Source organism: Triticum dicoccoides, chromosome 3A, assembly GCF_002162155.2.
Source record: "Triticum dicoccoides isolate Atlit2015 ecotype Zavitan chromosome 3A, WEW_v2.0, whole genome shotgun sequence".
Classification (NCBI taxonomy): Eukaryota; Viridiplantae; Streptophyta; class Magnoliopsida; order Poales; family Poaceae; genus Triticum; species Triticum dicoccoides.
Genome location: NC_041384.1, coordinates 614,380,114 through 614,399,740, shown reverse-complemented (window position 1 = coordinate 614,399,740; position 19,627 = coordinate 614,380,114). Strand labels below are relative to the sequence as shown.

The 19,627-nt window shown below is 46.0% G+C and overlaps 1 long non-coding RNA gene across 8 annotated transcripts; it reads left to right on the top strand.

Annotated features, from left to right (window-relative positions):
• Positions 1-335: 335 nt before the first annotated feature.
• Positions 336-7,253, top strand: LOC119269593. 8 transcript variants are annotated; one of them, XR_005133658.1, is made up of 6 exons: positions 337-770; positions 853-2,683; positions 3,324-3,539; positions 4,336-4,568; positions 5,959-6,107; positions 6,766-7,253. It is a non-coding gene; the product is annotated as an uncharacterized LOC119269593 (long non-coding RNA). The 8 variants fall into 8 exon arrangements; XR_005133663.1 differs by lacking the exons at positions 5,959-6,107; positions 6,766-7,253 and having other exon boundaries at positions 336-770; positions 853-1,095; positions 1,845-2,683; positions 4,336-5,116; XR_005133661.1 differs by lacking the exons at positions 5,959-6,107; positions 6,766-7,253 and adding an exon at positions 4,082-4,240 and having other exon boundaries at positions 4,336-5,116.
• Positions 7,254-19,627: the final 12,374 nt, after the last annotated feature.

Genomic DNA, 19,627 nt, shown 5'->3' with positions numbered 1-19,627 from the left:
AGAAAGAGATGGGGATTTGCTTCTGCAGAGGTAGGAGATGAGGGAGCCGAGGGACACGCGGAGAAGATAAGGTTGCGAGGTCCACGCCACGCGGGACACGCGTCGCTGTTATCAGCCGGATGAAAATTAACGATTTCCTTCGAAAATAGAACCCACGGTCCTTTCTTTAGTGAATCTGGGAAAATGCTTCGGTTTAAAAAAAAGACCCTTTTTGCATAAAGATCCCTGTGCTTTTTAGTATTTGACCTGCAGTCCATGGATAAGTGAAAAACGATTCATCCACGCCGTCTTATTTTCCACCCGCGCCACACAAGGATGGATAAGGCGAAGGGGGCGAAAGATGCTGATGCGTGGGGGGAGAGAGTGGGAGGAGTGCGCGTACACGGGAGGCGGGAGGCGGGGCCAGGGAGGAGGAAGACAGCCGCGACGGCGACCAGTGCCGCGCCGCCGGCGGCGAGGAGAGCTCCGGGTTCACCGGATCGAGCGTCGCCGAGGAGGGGGACACTCCACGGCGGCGGTGCTTGGGGCTCCGACGAGCGGAGGCGAGCGGCGACAGGAGGCGACAGGAGAAGCTCCGCGGCGACCTGAAGGCCATCAGCCATGGCCGTTGTGGTTTCGCGTGCGCCCGCGCGCGGCTGCACGCTGGGGGAGGCGGAGCTTGACGCAGCGCGCGAACCTAGCCTTGGTGCGAGTGCGACGGCGACGCGGCTGCTGTCCTCCCGTCTAACCCGCAGCACGTCGAGCCTCACCGGAGTTCCTCCATGACGCCGGTAGGAAGCCCCTATCCCGCAGTCTCTCTCTGCTTCCTTCCCATGTTCCCTCTCTGAATCTCTCTCTCCTTCCTTTCTTCAGTAAGCAGCTGCCACTGCCCTCCATGGAGCCCCGACGCCTCCGCCATGAACCCATCCATCCCTCCTGTGCGCGCTTCCCTGCAACTCCAGACGCCCGCCCGCAGCTCTCTGCATCGAGCAGCAGCAGTTCGGGCAGAGGACGACGCCTCTGCCTCGACCGCTCGCCCCCTCTGCTTCGCGCTGGACTGCCAAGCCCCTCCCGTCCTCATCCCCGTGCAGCTGCACGCTCTCGCCTGCCCCCACGGTGAGCTCCGCCTCCTGCGTGTGGTCGCCGCCTCCCTCAACCTCCACCACCTGCTGCAAGTTGGTGCCCAGGGCGTCGCAAGCTGCCAGCGGCGGCAGAGTTGCTGCTCCCGTGTCGTGATTGGACTCCGTGTTCTTCTCCAACAGCAAATACGTGTTCTTCTCCAACACCAATCAATGGATTTCCCGAGCCGGATTTGAGTTGCCTACTATAAGAAGGAAGGGTCCTCGGACCAGAAGCTCCATCACATCAAATCAAATCCCGTCGAAATTGCAATCTTCGTCGAAACATCCATGTCGCCGCCGAGTTCGCCGGAGGAAGAAGCGCAGAGTTCGCCGGAGGAACAAGCGTTGGACGTGTGTGGCGGCGTGCTCGGAGAGCGGGGAGGGGCGCTGTGGTGGTGGAGATGGCCGACGCCGTAGACAAGCGCTGGGAGCTTCTGAAGCCATGGCCGAGCGAAGGGGAGAGCCGCCATGCTAGACGAGAACAACAACCGTGGTAGATGATGTTCAGGGAGATATTACAAACTGCTAGATGTTGCTACTGTATTGACTATAAGCTGCTGGATTTCTTGCTCCCAAGTATACTTGCTTATCTGTGCTATAATGGAAAATAGCCTAACCGTTGGACCTTCAGTTTATTATATTTTCTTCTTTGTTCTTGGTAGACATGCGCAAGTCAATGGCTGATCACTTCTTTATATGCGATCCTGAGCTGATGCGAAGGTCCTATGTTTTCTTGATTGGCAGGCAGGTGAGCAAGAGGAGGACCATAGGTCAGGGAGTGTTTGGTTTCAGGGAGATCGTTGGGGAGGAGTTCATGACCATGTTCCTGTCAGTTTTTAGCCGTATGGTTCAGAATCGCCATAATTGGAGTGGCATTTATCAAATTAACCCTAATTACTTTGTCAAACACACATATTCTTTCTTGATACGCATTTTCATTTTTGGTTATCTGTGAGAATGTTTAGTATACAGAGAAGTTGTTCCATGGATCAGCTAAACAAAAAATAACTTTTCATTTGTGATAGTTTGCGATATGCAGAGATAGGTCTATCAAAGTTTGTAATGGCTCATGGCCAAACATATGAAACTGTTCTTGATACTATTTTATCCTTTTCTTAATATCATCATCATCATATATATATGTGTGTGTGTATATATATATATACACACACACACACACACAAATTAGAAACTTTCTAACATCTGCATATTTCAGGTTTAGGAGGATGTAGAGAGAACGATGTTCAAACAATTAAGTGCAGCATCAACAGACGTGTTCCTAAATTTTGATGACTATTAGAAAGAGAGAGGATATGGTGACCGAAAGTCGTGCCGTGTACGTGTCGGGCAGTGGTAGATTAAAGATATTTTGTAATTGGACTTGGCAAGGGATAGAGACTAGCATGAATTTTTTTTTGAGCAGCGAAATGGCGCAACCCTTCGTGATTTTTGAAGTTTGAACAGAGTTATGAACCATTCGCCGCCTAATCCCTAGATTCTTGGAGTATCAAGATGGTGTGGCCATCAGGGTTCCCATCACCATGCATGCCATGCTTGAGCTCCTCAAGAACGCCACCAAGCTGGTAAGTTTCTCATATCTTCCGTCCTTTATTTAGCCTTTGCAAATCTACATTCAGTTTATTGCATCAGAAGAACACTAACCCAATCTAGCATCATACAGTAATCGTCATTGTTATGGATACAAGAAAGTACAAATATTTTCTTAGGCAGTATCTGAGCGTTATTGTCTTGTGATTGTGGCCAAGCATAAACTGACATAATGACATCTTTCAGCAAAAGTCGGTAGTGCTTCAAGCCTGAAAGTTGATACTTTAAATTTAACAACGGATTCGTGTTGTAGTGCTTCAAGTCTGATTGCTCCTTGTTTGATTCAAGGCTTAGTTCCTGTTAAAATAGTATACCTGGTCCAGTTACATATAATTCGTGTTTTGCATTATATTAACTACTCAAAAGGGCATGCTTGGTTGAGTAACCCCAGGTAAAAGGTGGCTGCTACAAAAACTGTGGCAAACAAAATGACCACGAGCTTGGCAAATAAGTTCTGTTTCTCCCGATTTGATTCAAGTTTGAAATATTCACAGATGCTACACTTCAGGCCGTAAATGAACAAAAAAGCTAGGACTGATCTTTTAGTCAGTTTTGTGTCAATGAGTAAATCAGTGCTCGTCCTCTGAGATTGAGCATCTATTTTATTTCCCATAGGCGTGTAATGGATGATGGCTGATGCAACGGTGGAGGAGGCGTATTGATGTCAGTTTGAAGCAAATCAGGAGAACGCCACCATCGGTGAGGTTGCCAGGTGAAGGAAGCAGCGGACTGGTGGCAAGGCTTTTCTACTCACCACCGTTTGAGTTCATCATCTGTCCCACTCAGTCGTATCCATGTTTGCATATTCTCCAGCCCATTCAATAATCCACGGTAAGTGGTTAGGAGCTACATAGTTTCCACTTTTGCCATGTTTTATATACCGAACTAATATTTTTTACATGAAACTAGATTCCGATCTTCTGGTCTTGCCTACTGTTTACTTATTCAAATTGATTCAGTTTTCCGTTCGTGTGCATTAGTCATATTATAAGTTGTTGCACGCTGCCGCAAGCTGCCCGGAGCCACGCAACGTCTGTCCTAAAGGCACGACATCGCTAATAATTCTGGCTCCACTTCCTCTAGGAAGCATAGTCATTGAAACCCATAATATGAGAGACGGTTTAGTTGCCCGATGGTAGGATGCTGCTATGGCGGAATAAAAGGAAGATTGTGATTACAAGTACATTTTGGATAATAGCAGGAAGGAGCTGCTGGAACTAACTAATCTAGAAAGTAATTTCTTGATCTATTTACTCACATACACAAGTAGTTGTTGAGGTAAAGCAATATGCTTTTTGGGCCCAAGTAGCATTTACATTAATAGTGATTTTTGTGAGAAGAAAAATATTATAGGCTGATTCCTATTGTTACAGTACCAACTTATCTTAGAAACAAAGAAGCACCAAGCTGGACTGCTGGCCGAGGAGATGCATATGTGGGCACTTTCTGCTGGCCAAGTTCAGAAGCAAATTAACTGCTTGTATTTGCATAAGCAACAGAGAGAAAATGTTAGAGAACTTAGCAAAAAAATGGTACTCGAGGCTTAGAATGTCTTGCACTTTCTGCTGTAACACATCCACTGTTTAGTGTGTTTTAATGCAGCTTTATCCTATTTTCGCTTGAACAGAAAGGAGAAAGAAATGTCTAAGAAACCGAAGGTATTGCTGCAGCTGATAGGTCGCCTACTCCTTTGGATACCATTCATATCGTACTTAACTCAGTGAGCAAATTGAGGACTACGGTTATCTTCCATGTCTATGTGAAATAAATGCGATAGTTTCATAACACCAAATGGTCCAAAGTGCATCCAATACATGGTCAAGAGCACCACTGACGTTCACGAAACCAATAATATTACAGGTCAGTGTAGATATGAGTTTTCTAATTTTGTCAAATGCAGCTATGTTATACTAACAACCCGTGTTTGCATGTCCTAATTTATGTCTGCAAAAGCTGTATCTTTTGTTGAGCTATATTATAATATTATGTGTATGTACGCGCATGTTGCACAGAGATGCTATTTGGCATGCATGAATTCTAATTTTAATTTAAATTAGGCATGCTTAATCTCACACACCACAAAATTTCCTTACTGTGTACTACATCTTTTATCTCCAATTTGGATAATCTAAGCGATAACTCTTTAGTCTGATTTAATTATCTTCAAAAGTTTGCTAGAGGCTATAGATGAGGAGTCTTCTCGGTCCTGGTGTCTTCTCGGTCCTGGTGTGGCGACCTAGGAAGGACAAACAGGGTTGGTCGGCACCAAAGATGAAAACATTGTCGAGCCTTACTTTTTGCAAGTTGCCTCACTTCTACTACTTTTAGAGGAAAGATAGCAATTTCAGTCATGTTGCACGAACACTTGTAGATCGCGGTGCATCAAGATCATAATTGCTACACTCAAAGGTTACATTGACCTTATTTCTGACATTTGCAAAAAATGTATTAAAAATGCTGCATAATGGCACATGGAGCAAAACACGGATATGAGGGCATCATGATCATTCTTAGAACAACAACTTATATAATTCTTGTCATATGATCTCTTATGCTAGAGTAACAATTCAATCATAATTTTAAGTATGAATCATAAACTTCATTGAGAACTAACAAACTATAATCTCAGCCATTGGAGCAATTGCAATTTATCATAACATAGGAAAGAGTCAATATAAGAGCTTTTTAGCAAGTCTACATACTCAACTATTATATAGTCTTTCACAATTGCTAATACTCACGCAATACTTATGGGTACGGAGTTTTAATCGGACACGGAGAAAGATAGGGGCTTATAGTTTTACCTCCAAACGTTTTACCTTAAGGGTAATGTCAACAATAATAGTTCATTAAAACTCACATCCAATTAGCCATATATATACCAGAATCTTTTTAACATGTTGTGCTTGCCAAAAGATAAAATGTAAAAAGGAAGGGTGAGGAACACCAAGACTCTTATGTAAGGTAGGAGATAAATGTAAAAGATAGGCCCTTCGTAGAGAGAAGCAGAGGTTGTCATGCGCTTTTATGGTTGGATGTACAAAATCTTAATGTGAAAGAACGTCACTTTATATTTCCATTTGTGATATGGACCTTTATTATGCAGTCCGTCGCTTTTACTTTTTTCATATCATATGATCGTATAAAGCTTGTTTTCTCCCACACTAATAAGTCATACATATCTAGAGAGCATTTTTTTTATTGCTTGCACCGATGACAACTTACTTGGAGGATCTTACTCAATCCATAGGTAGGTATGGTGGACTCTCATGGCAAAACTGGTTTAAGGGTGTTTGGAAACACAAGTAATATTTCTACTTGTGCAAAGAATTTGGCTAGCATGAGGGGGAAGACAAGCTCAATCATGTTGGATGATCCATGACAATATAATTTCCAGATGTAAGAAAACATAATCCATTACACTGTTTTCCTTGTCCAACGTCAACTCTTTAGCATGTTATATTTAATGAGTGCTCACAATCATAAAATATGTCCAAGATAGTATATTTATATGTAAAGACCTCTCTTTCTTTATTACTTCCTATTAATTGCAACGGTGACCAAAACTATGTTTGTCAACTCTCAATAACTTTTATTCATCACATTTTTTATATATGAGCTCATTACTCTTCATAAGACCTATATGATCTCTTTTATTTCCTTTTTATTCATGCCAGGCTAGTCAATAGACAATCTCATATTCATTAGATCAGTCTCGTGGTAGACATATGTACTCTGTACTACACCGATATGAATATAATCAAAAGCAGGACGTAGGGTTTTACCTCCATCAAGAGAGTCTGAACCTGGTTAAAATCTCATGTCCATATTACCATCGGTTCAAGACGCCTAGCTTAGGACCCCTACTACGAGATTCGCCGCTTTTGACACCGATATTGGTGCTTTCATTGAGAGTCTGCTAGGCGATCGTTGCGGTTCGATGAATCTTCAACAAATGCCAAATCAGGTGTTGTAGTTTCAGTTTATTTCGTTGTACGTAGATCAATTCTTTTGCCAAAAGAAAAATCTCTGTTGTTCATTGCTATTTTTTCTGCAGATTCGATCCGGCTCCGCGCGCATAGGCCATCAAGGCAAGAAACATGCGTAGCTATATGAGCGCCAGATGCCAACGTGTGCTAGAAGCAGCGGCGGCAGGTGGCCTGGCGGCTGAACACATCATTGGGGAACACATGCCCTAGGGCTAGGTTCGTGCGCTGGCTGGACAGCAATTCAGGGGACCTGCCAAAAATCCGAACTATGGTAATCCAGCGAGGAGACCCTGCCTGTGCCGAATAGTGTGCGGGCCGACAAGAATTCAGATTTGCTAGAAAGTGATCCGGTCCTAGTTTTATTTTCTTTATTATTTAATCATGAGACTGTCTATGCTTTTGGCGAGGGAATTGCACGAACCACCACTTATTGGGGCTAGTGTTGCACAAAACACCTACTATACAGGTTTGTTGCAGAAAGCACCACATATTGGTGTAATACATTGCAGATAGGTCTAATCTAGTGTTTAGCTATATTAACATAATTTCAGACAAATGGATCCCGCTTGTAAGTCAATTCTAACCGGCTGATGCAAAGGAATGTGATTTTTATTCGTTTGGGTCGGCCGAGCAGACATGCATGTCCGGGTTTTTTGGGTCGGCTGGTGCACCCACCGTGGCCGACGCATTTGTCCGCGTGGTCTTAAAAAACTAAATAGGCACAAAAAATATTTAAATTTAAAACATGAATATTAATAATACATGATTAAACATTAAAACAGCTGGCCAAAGTCCCCTTCAAACATAACTAAATATAATAAAACATAATAAAAACAAAAAGCCTCACAGCAGTTCTCGCCCATAGCCGTAAGCGTCATCCTCATCGTTGGAGCAGGTAAAGTCAAAGAACTTTGGCGGCTGTGCCCAGGGGAACGCTGTCTGGTAGGCAACAATATTGTCAGGGGAGCGCCTCCTCCAGACCAAGTATGCAAGACTAGTCATATTATTTTGTGATGGTTGTATTGGCCACATGACAACTAGTTTGCTGTAGTGGCCATATAGCAAATACTTGGATGCTAAAATCTAATGGCAACAATATCTACCATGTTTTTGGTGCTAGTGATCACATGCCGAACTTGTTTCATTTAAATTTTGGTTCAAATTTTAACAATTTCAGAAAATATGAAAAATTCCAGTGAATTTCACATGTCTACGGTATCATTCTGAGAAAGTTTTACCCCATTTGGATCAATGGGTTGAAGATAATGAAAGTTTTGGTTAGCCCGTACAATTTTTTGGTTCAATTTTTGACATTTTTCAGAAAAATGAGAAACAATTCCAGTAAATACTACATGTATTCAATACTAATTTGAGAAAGTTTCGGCTCAATTGAACCACAAGTTTGGGAGATAATGACGATCTAATATGTTGGCTGATGTGACCGGTTTTTATTGCCACATGTGCACTTACAAGTGGGACCCATCTGTATAAAATTATGTCAATGTATCCAAACACTAGATTAGATCTAGTTGCAATGTATTACACTAATATGTGGTGTTTTCTGCAACAAACCCGTGTAGTAGGTGTTCTGTGCAACACTAGCCCCAATAAGTGGTGGATTATGCAATTCCCTCTGCTTTTGGCTAACCATCTGTCCCCTATGCATGTCCCACGTGCAAGTGCCAGGACTGCCATTGTCCATGTAATAGAAGCAGCATATGTTTTTGTTTGCATTGCCACAGCACTCACGTGAAGACAAGGACCTCCCAACACACTTGCAATTAAAGCATACAGTGCCCTTTGCACTGCCGCAGCAGGCGCAAGACGTGCAAATCACAAGAGACTATCCAAATGATAGCACAGTTGCTTTAATCAGTACAAGCAATTAGTTTTTTTCCTTCCAATAAAATTGTTCGCGCAGATAAGTACTGCCGAAGACCTTTGTACTGGCAAAAGGTATAATTTTGCGCGCAGGTTATTGGTGCTGGCGGTTCACAATCAGATTTTCGCTCTAGCCGATGACCTCTGACCCACGTCGACATCCCTGCACTCTCGATCTTACTTCGGCGCGGGGGTCGTATTTGTTTTATTATTATTATTATTATTATTATTATTATTATTATTATTTGGTTGCACTATTTTTTGTGTGCAGGCAATCTATTTAGATTGGGCCGGGCTAACACCTCGGCAAGGTGATATCGTCGTCCTACCGACGTTGACCAAGTCGCCGTGTCGCGTCGACGCATGTCCCTGTGTCAACATTTCCACATTGCGGCTCCGCCGGGCTGACCTTGTCACCCAGGCCATATCTCTTTCATTATTTACTTCACTTATATTAATTAAATAGAAGAATTTGTTTATATACATTATTATTTATCATTACTTTTGGTTTGCACTATTTTATTTGTGCAGCCAATCGACTTAGACTGAGCCGCATTGTCGCCTCCGTCGACCAAATTGTGTTATCGCCTTGGCGCGCTGCCCTATGTTGGCAACCCCGCGTCGTCGCTTCGTCAACCTACTCAGCCGGAGACTCCGGTGTCACTCGCCGATCTGCTCCATCACCGTGACTGGACTGGGGGCTTCATCTTTTCGGAGTGCCGAACTCTCTGCTCGGCCACCTCGGGACCAGCCTGGGAGCTGGAACCTTATCCCGCATCAAGCTCAGACCACGTCATCAATACTGAACACATTAACCACCTAAGTTGCCTTCATGCTCAAAGTTTTAAATTTTTAACTTGTGTTCGGTTCGACCAAGCATTATACTTTTTTGGCAAAAAGTTGTTTGTGAAAAAATTCCTTGTCATAACCCTGTTTGTGACACACAAATTCAAATACCCCATTTACTTGGGGGCTTCCTTTATGAAACTTTTCCTCTTGCATATGATTATACTTGTACGGCTCCGTTCCTTGTTCATGTATTACGCCACAATATGCACCATGTTGACTTAAGCGATTTGCAAGCTGGGTTGCCTCGCTCCTGTGTTTACCCCTACGTTCCCGATTGTTCGGCTAGGAAGTAAAGGGAGCACCTCTGCGATTGTCACGATCGGGTCATCCGAGCCGGACCTCAGACTGGGTGAAGCCGAAAGCTAGCGCTCTTATTTTCAATTATGGTCGGCACACAACGGAACTCATGAGTACAAAAAATCTATTGCACAAGTCTCATAGTAACAATGAGCATCGAAGAAAGGTATCAGTGGGGGTACTATTTTCTTCGAAGATGCTTCTTACACTTTGTCAGTAATATAGCATAAGTTCCCTGAGCGTGCTTTGTCTGTTACAGCCATATGACCTGATTGCCTGGTTATTGGAAACACCGTTGATATTCTCGACAGGTGGAGTACATAACACTTTTCGGTCCTTGACCGAAGAGGAAGAAGCCGACGGTCGGTTAAGACGCGTTTAAAGTTCGGTGAACACAGATATGATACAAGTACTTCCGTACATACGATCATTATATATAAAAATTCTTTTACCCAAGTCACTTGGGGGCTCTTAAAATTTATATGAGCCGTTTATAATAAATAATTTCTTCCTAGTCGTTGCAAAGTCTTTTTCTATCACTCCTTTTTCGACGCGAGTGTGTGGTCAATAGTCGGGTAGCCTGATTTCTCTCTCAAGCCGCTCGGGTTTTAGTTTGCTAAATTGGCCTAACGAGAAGTACCCCGCCTTAGGGATAGGAGGTTGTAGCCGTAGGCTAACCCGCTTGAAGTCTTCAGATAGGATGTGTCATATTAAAGCACGACATAAGCACTTTTTTTCTTTTCTAAGACCAATTTTCGGATTGACACCGAACACTTGATCTTGTTCGGACGTCTAGTTTTTACTGACGTTTTTTGGTTTTCCAAGCTTATGGCACTTTTAAACTATTTGTGTGTTTCCCGCATAAGTCGCGCAGTGCAACCCCGGACACCTTTAGAGATTCGGCAAAAACATTCTCGGATATTACTATATATGCATTGGTTTCGAATTATGTCTTCGGTCAATAGTTGGGTTGCCCGGCTCTTGTGCTTGACCGCCTACGTTCCGCTTTGTTCGGCCAGGTGTGCAAAAGGAGAACCACTGTGATTGTGCTTCCAGCTAGCATGGTTAAGCACCTTAGTGGAGAAAGCCGAAAACTGACTGTCACAATAAGCGTAAACTGGTCAGTGATCCGATGGCTGTGTTAAATGACGGACCGTTCATAACAGTGGCCGAGGTGTTTACGGCTTGACCTCGGCTGTCGCCGAACACTAACTGGGGGCTCGTAGCTAGCTTCCCCAATTTAAAACTCCTCTGACTAAGTGAAAGTTATAAAGCCCGCATATCTGATTGACTCGTTTCCGCTAACTCAACCGCCTTCGGGAACCGAGATGTCGGCTAAGGGTTGTCTTGTTATTGCGGAAACACCCTGCGTAGTATCTACAAAGGGGTAGAAGCCGACGATGGGCCACTTTCAACTGATAAACGGTCGCAATGGAGTCCAAATAAACATATCATCGGCATTTATATTTTACTTTGGATATCGATCCTTAATTCGGCCACCCGTGCCCACATTAAGGCTCGGGGCTACTGGGCCTCGTTCCTATTATTTACAAACATTAAAGGGGTACATCGATCCCCTGATCTGGTGTTCCCACCCGACCAGTGTCTCGGGGGCTACTGCATTGACAATCCAATGCTGAAAATTTAAAGTGCAATATAGTTTTTGAGGAGATTATTATCCTCAGGTTGGTCGGCCGCACCCAACCCGAGTCTCGAGGACTTTGCACACCGTGTTTCTATTCCTAAGTATGCTGCCGAGCTGGGAATTGATCCTCAGGCTGATTTTATGAATCGACCTGAGTCTCGGGGGCTACTAGGGTCAGCGGTTTGATTTTTTCCTTTAGGTGCATCCCGGATATTAGGCCAACACGCACCTTGCGGGCTACTGGCTATACATCTCAACAAAGATTCCTTTACACAATTCGAAATTAAATTCATAAGGATCAGCCCATGTTCGAGGTGGTGTACTACCTCGGATACAGTCCGGCGTTGGTGCTCGACTACAATAGACACCCTGGAAGCAGTCCGGCATAAAGCTTGGATGCCAGTGGTAGGCTTCGTAGAGGGCATGAGGGAGTCCTGGATTAGGGGGTCTCCGGACAGCCGGACTATATCCTTTGGCCGGACTGTTGGACTATGAAGATACAAGATTGAAGACTTCGTCCCGTGTCCGGATGGGACTCTACTTGGCGTGGAAGGCAAGCTAGGCAATATGGATATGTATATCTCCTCCCTTGTAACCGGCCTTCTGTAACCCTAGCCCCCTCCGATGTCTATATAAACCGGAGGGTTTTAGTCCGTAGGACAACTGACAATCATACCATAGGCTAGCTTCTAGGGTTTAGCCTCTACGATCTCGTGGTAGATCAACTCTTGTAATACTCATATCATCAAGAACAATCAAGCAGGACGTAGGGTATTACCTACATCAAGAGGGCCTGGACCTGGGTAAACATCATGTCCCCTGCCTCCTGTTACCATCCGCCTTAGATGCACAGTTCGGGACCCCCTATCCGAGATCCGCCGGTTTTGACACCGCCAGGGCATTTATGGCATTAAGCTCGGCTAAACTCCTTCGACTTTTTTGAGCCAAGATGATCTATGACACCTCGGATATAGTCTGGCGTTGGAGCTCGGATACTCTCCGGCATTGGAGTTTGGATTTAGTCCGGCGTTGGAGCTCGGATATAGTCCGACGTTGGTGCTTGGTTGCCAAGGATACCTCAAATACAGTCCGGCATTGGAGCTCGGATGCAAGAGGACACCGCCGCATGGGGACAACTTCAAACCCGAGGTGGGCGAGAAAATAACAAGCCATTGATAAAGGCCAGAAACTTAAAGGGGCTCCTCAGATACCCGACGTATAAACTCTTCGGGTGCACTTTCGCGATCCTCAAAGATCAAAGATGGGAAGATTTGTTGAACCATTTTTCAAGACCAACGACCGAAGATGAAGTACAGTTCGGAAGAATCGAGGAGCGTCCCCAACTTGAAGACCGGTTCAGGGGGCTACTGATGGTGTCCTGGACTAGGGGGTACTCACCACGTCGTCTCCCGATCAGTTAGATTGGGCCTAGGACCCCATGGCCGCATACTCATGGGCCAGTTCGGACAACCCCTACCGCATAAAGGAAGACTCCACAAGACTTGGCGCCCAAGACAAGGACTCTCCTAAACCCTAGGCCTCCGATGTATTATATAAACCGAGGCCAGGCTATTCAATAGACAATCTCATATTCATTAGATCAGTCTCGTGGTAGACATATGTAATCTGTACTACACCCATATGAATACAATCAAAAGCAGGACGTAGGGTTTTACCTCCATCAAGAGGGCCCGAACCTGGGTAAAATCCCGTGTCCATATTACCATCGCTCCAAGATGCCTAGCTTAGGACCCCTACTACGAGATCCGCCGGTTTTGACACCGACAGACACCTCTACCTCTAAACATGTGGACATATTTATCGTTATCGGCTTCCGTTTGAGGACAAGCGAGGTCTAAGCTTGGGGGAGTTGATACGTCCATTTTGCATCATGCTTTTATATCGATATTTATTGCATTATGGGCTATTATAACACATTATGTCACAATACTTATGCCTATTCTCTCTTATTTTACAAGGTTTACATAAGGAGGGAGAATGCCGGCAGCTGGAATTCTGGGCTGGAAAAGGAGCAAATATTAGAGACCTATTCTGCACAACTCCAAAAGTCCTGAAACTCCACGGGAGTTATTTTTGGAAATAATAAAAAATACTAAGCGAAGAAAATACCAGAGGAGGCCCACACCCTGGCCACGAGGGTGGGGGCTCGCCCTACCCCCCTAGGCGCGCCCCCTGCCTCATGGGCCCCCTGTTGGCCCTCCGGTGCCCATCTTCTGCTATATGAAGTCTTTCGTCCGAAGAAAAATCATAAGCAAGGTTTCGGGATGAGACTCCGCCGCCACGAGGCGGAACCTTGGCGGAACTAATCTAGGGCTCTGGCGGAGTTGTTCTGCCGAGGACACTTCCCTCCGGGAGGGGGAAATCATCGCCATCGTCATCACCAACGCTCCTCTCATCGGGAGGGGGCCAATCTCCATCAACATATTCACCAGCACCATCTCCTCTCAAACCCTAGTTTATCTCTTGTATCCAATTCTTGTCTCTAAGTCTGGGATTGGTACCTGTAGGTTGCTAGTAGTGTTGCTTACTCCTTGTAGTTGATGATAGCCGGTTTATTTGGTGGAAGATCATATGTTCAGATCCTATATGCATATTAATACCCCTCTGATTATGAACATGAATATGCTTTGTGAGTAGTTACGTTCGTTCCCGAGGACATGGGAGAAGTCTTGCTATTAGTAGTCATGTGAATTTGGTATTCGTTCGATATTTTGATGAGATGTATGTTGTCTCCTCTAGTGGTGTTATGTGAACGTCGACTACATGACACTTCACCATTATTTGGGCCTAGAGGAAGGTATTGGGAAGTAATAAGTAGATGATGGGTTGCTAGAGTGACAGAAGCTTAAACCCTAGTTTATGCGTTGTTTCATATGGGGCTGATTTGGATCCATATGTTTCATGCTATGGTTAGGTTTACCTTAATACTTCTTTTGTAGTTGCGGATGCTTACAATAGGAATTAATCATAAGTGGGATGCTTGTCCAAGTAAGGACATCACCCAAGCACCGGTCCACCCACATATCAAATTATCAAAGTACCAAACACGAATCATATGAACGTGATGAAAACTAGCTTGACGATAATTCCCATGTGTCCTCGGGAGTGCTTTCTTCTATATAAGAGTTTGTCCAGGCTTGTCCTTTGCTACAAAAAGGATTGGGCCACCTTGCTATACTTTATTTACTTTTGTTACTTGTTGCTCGTTACAAATTATCTTATCACAAAACTATCTAAAACAACAACAACAAAGCCTTTAGTCCCAAACAAGTTGGGGTAGGCTAGAGGTGAAACCCATAAGATCTCGCAACCAACTCATGGCTCTGGCACATGGATAGCAAGCTTCCACGCACCCCTGTCCATAGCTAGCTCTTTGGTGATACTCCAATCCTTCATGTCTCTCTTAAAGGACTCCTCCCATGTCAAATTCGGTCTACCCCACCCTCTCTTGACATTCTCCGCATGCTTTAGCCGTCCGCACCCAACCTGAGTCTCGAGGACTTTGCACACCGTGTTTCTATCCCTAAGTATGCTTCCGAGCTGGGAATTGATCCTCAGGCTGATTTTATGAATCGACCTGAGTCTCAGGGGCTACTAGGGTCAGCGGTTTGATTTTTTCCTTCAGGTGCATCCCGGATATTAGGCCAACACGCACCTTGCGGGCTACTGGCTATACATCTCAACAAAGATTCCTTTACACAATTCGAAATTAAATTCATAAGAATCAGCCCATGGTCGAGGTGGTGTACTACCTCGGATACAGTCCGGCGTTGGTGCTCGACTACAATAGACACCCTGGAAGCAGTCCGGCATAAAGCTTGGATGCCAGTGGTAGGCTCCGTAGAGGGCATGAGGGAGTCCTGGATTAGGGGGTCTCCGGACAGCCGGACTATATCCTTTGGCCAGACTGTTGGACTATGAAGATACAAGATTGAAGACTTCGTCCCGTGTCCGGATGGGACTCTACTTGGCGTGGAAGGCAAGCTAGGCAATACGGATATGTATATCTCCTCCCTTGTAACCGACCTTGTGTAACCCTAGCCCCCTCCGGTGTCTATATAAACCGGAGGGTTTTAGTCTGTAGGACAACAGACAATCATACCATAGGCTAGCTTCTAGGGTTTAGCCTCTACGATCTCGTGGTAGATCAACTCTTGTAATACTCATATCATCAAGAACAATCAAGCAGGATGTAGGGTATTACCTCCATCAAGAGGGCCCGAACCTGGGTAAACATCATGTCCCTTGCCTCCTGTTACCATCCGCCTTAGACGCATAGTTTGGGACACCCTACCCGAGATCCGCCGGTTTTGACACCGATATTGGTGCTTTCATTGAGAGTTCCATTGTGTCGTCACCATAAAGGGGGGATGGCCCGTGTCGTTGTCAATGACAACTTCACTTCTGGGGGAGCCCTGGCTATAGGCCAAACTCTCCGGCTAGGCGGCTTCGTCATGACCGCCCGCTCGGCCGCTGCGCCAACGATGACTTCTCGGGTCATCGAAAACAGCCTCCACATCGGCTTAGAATTCGCCGAGCATATGGATCCAATGGAGCTCTCCTCTTTGAACGAGCTCTTGGACCGCATCGCCGCTCTGGGAGTCACTACGAACTATGATCAGATCGGGCTTAAACCCGACCAAAGGGAGATTAACTCTTTGCGGGTCACCCATAAAATAGCGGTTGTGGAGGAACAAAGCGGCGTTTCTCCCTCTATCCCGAGGACGAACTATGTCCGTATTCCCGATCTCTCTGATCCGGATACTCGCTCACGGGAGGACAACTCCCTAACCCTGAACCTGGAATCAGGTCGCATACCGAACCCGCGGAGCAACATCCCCGAGTCCGAACTTCCAAGATCGGAAACTCCCCTGCCCCGGGATCTCAGATTGGGTCAAGGTCTGGACTTAAATCTACCCACCCACCCAGATACAAATGATCTCTCCCACATTAGGCAAGCGCCCCAAGAAACAGTACATCACTATTGGGCCAGATTCCTCCTTGTAATGAACAAGGTCAATGACTGTCGTGAGGAAGACGCAATTTCGTTCTTTTGTAACAATTGCACGGACAAGGGGATCCTCAACGCCATAAGTCGCCGCGACATTACACACTTCGCCGACTTGGTGGCCATAGTACGGAAATACTGTGCGATGGAAAGCGCCTGGAAAACCCAAACTCAATTCTGGGATAATTCGGCCTTGTCAAAACCCCCAGTCCAAACTAAAAGGGTGCACTCTCATAAGTCGCCCGACTCAATTATAAAGAAACAAAATCCCACTACAGGGCGTGCAACCGTATTGGAGGGATGGCTTAACGGGCCCTGCAAAATTCATAGTACAACGGATGCCATACCAACACATAGCCTTAGAGCATGTTGGGTACTCCGGCAGGTGGCCAAAAGCGGTGAGGATCTCCTCATCCAAAACACCCCAGAGCACTTCCCTGGGGATCACAATACAGTATTGATAGTCTTCGAGACCTTTGCCTCAAACAATAGGCGTAAGCGAGTACTCTGCAGCCTTGCTGAAGTCTGCCACGTAGCAGCAACAAATCCATGGAGCGACACGGCTATAACCTTCAATGCCAGTGACGAACCTCAATTCCGAACAACGTGAGCACCAGCTTCTTTGGTCCTCAGTCCAATTGTGGACGGCTTTCGGCTCACTAAAGTGCTCATGGACGGCGGCAGCGGATTAAACCTCATTTACGAGGAGACCCTCCAAAAAATGGGAATAGACAGCAACCATATAGAGCAAAGTAGCACGACCTTCCGAGGAATTATCCCTAGTCGGGAGGCACGTTGCGCTGGGAAAATCACACTAGATGTGGTATTCGGCACTACGGAGAATTATAGGTCCGAAGAAATCACATTCCAAGTGGCCCCGTTCAGTAGCAGATACCACGCCCTTCTAGGGCGGGAGGCATTCACGATTTTCCAAGCCATGCCTCATTACGGGTACATGAAGCTCAAAATGCCCGGACCCAATGGAATCATCACTCTAGCTAGTGATCCGGACATAGCACTCCCGCCGAAAACAAAACAGCCGCACTGGCCCTCGAGGCACTATCCGAAGCCCTTGTGGCGGAGGAGTTAACCGCGCTGTGCTCCACAATGGACAGGGACGACGTGATACTAGACAAAAGATCCAAGTCCACCTCCTTTAAACCAGCGGACGAAATAGTCAAATTCCAAGTCCATCCAACGGATCAAACAAAAACAGCATCCATCGGGGCACAGTTAAACCCCGCCGTAGACGCCGCACTACGGGAGTTTCTGCATGAGAATTGGGACATATTCGCCTGACATCCTTCAGACATGCCAGGAATCCCACGCAGATTGGCCGAGCATAGCCTTAATGTTCTAAAAGGATTCAAGTCGGTCAAGCAGACTCTTCGGCGTTTCTCTGAACCTAAGCGACAAGCCATGGGAGAGGAGCTAGCCAAGCTACTAGAGGCCGGATTTATTAGAGAAATAAAACATCCAGACAGGCTACCAAACCTAGTGATGGTACCAAAGAAGGACAAATCCTAGCACCTATGCGTCGACTTCAAAGACCTTAATAAGGCTTGCCCAAAGGATCCCTTCCCACTCCCTTGCATCGATCAAATCATCGACGCTACCGTAGGACACGAATCATTGTGCTTCCTCGACGCATACTCCGGTTACCACCAGATTAAGATGGCGGAGTCCGATCAAGCCGCGACGGCATTTATCACTCCATACGGCCCCTTCCGTTTTAACACAATGCCCTTCGGGCTCAAAAACGCCGGCGCAACATATCAGCGCATGATTCAGACATGTCTGGAAAAGCAGATCGGCAAGACTGTGGAGGCATATGTAGACGATGTGGTCATTAAAACCAGACACGACGACTCCTTAATAGACGACTCGAGGCTCACATTCACCAATCTCCGAACATACGACATTAAGCTCAATCCGGAAAAATGCGTTTTCGGCATCCCCGCCGGAAAGCTCCTGGGCTTCATCGTCTCTAGTAGAGGAATTGAAGCAAATCCGGCTAAAATCCGAGCCCTGTCGCAGTTGGCTATCCCAACCGAGCTCAAGCAAATACAGAAGTTAACTGGATGTGTGGCGGCCTTAAGCCGCTTTATCTCCCGATTAGGAGAAAAGGCACTCCCCCTTTATCGCCTTATTCAGCGCACCGAACACTTCGAGTGGACGGACGCAGCCACGGCCGGATTGGAGGACATAAAAGCCATCCTGGCCACCAACCCAATCTCGGTCGCGCCAAATGTCGGTGAACCAATGCTATTATATATAGCGACAACGCACCAAGTTGTAAGTAAGTGCTCGTCGTCGAATGAGAGACAGAGGGACATAAATTCCTGCTTCAAAAGCCGGTATACTATGTATCTACCATCCTCACTCCATCAAATCATGGTACCCACATTATCAAAAGATAGCATACGCGGTATTCATGGCATCCCGGAAATTACGACACTACTTTCAAGAGTGTTCAATCACGATGGCCTCTGAAGTACCACTCAACGACATAATAAACAACCGCGATGCCACGGGCCGGATTGCCAAATGGGCCATCGGGCTCCTCCCGTTCGACATAACATACAAACCACGATGAGCCATCAAGTCGCAAGTGCTGACTGATTTCATCGCCGAATGGACAGAGGCTGAACTCCCTAAAGAGTACGACGCGTACTCCAATTGGATCATGCACTTCGACGACTCTAAAATGCTGGCTGGTCTGGGGGTTAGAGTTGTCCTGACGTCCCCCACCGGAGATACAGTTCAATACATACTCCAAATACTATACACAGACTCCAATAACGCAGCTAAATACGAGGCCCTATTGCACGGTCTCCGGATGGCAGTTTCCATGGGCATTCAACGCCTGGAGGTACGTGGGGATTCAAACCTCACAATATCCCAAATAAATGGAGACTTTGATGCCAAGGATCCGAAAATGGCGGCATATCGCAACGCCGTTCTCAAAATATCAGCTTGGTTCGAGGGGCTTGAATTCCATCATGTGGCCCGGGAAAATAATCAGGCGGCGGATATCCTCGCCCGTCTCAGCGCTAAGTGCGACCCTGTCCCACCTAACATCTTCCTGGAAAAATTGTTTAAGCCATCCGTGGTATGGGAAGGGGACACCGGCAATAAGAGCCCGGACCCGGTCACAACACCGGATACCGAACACTCTGACACAATCAGAGGCTCTGCCATTGAAATAACACCTTCAGCCCATGTAATA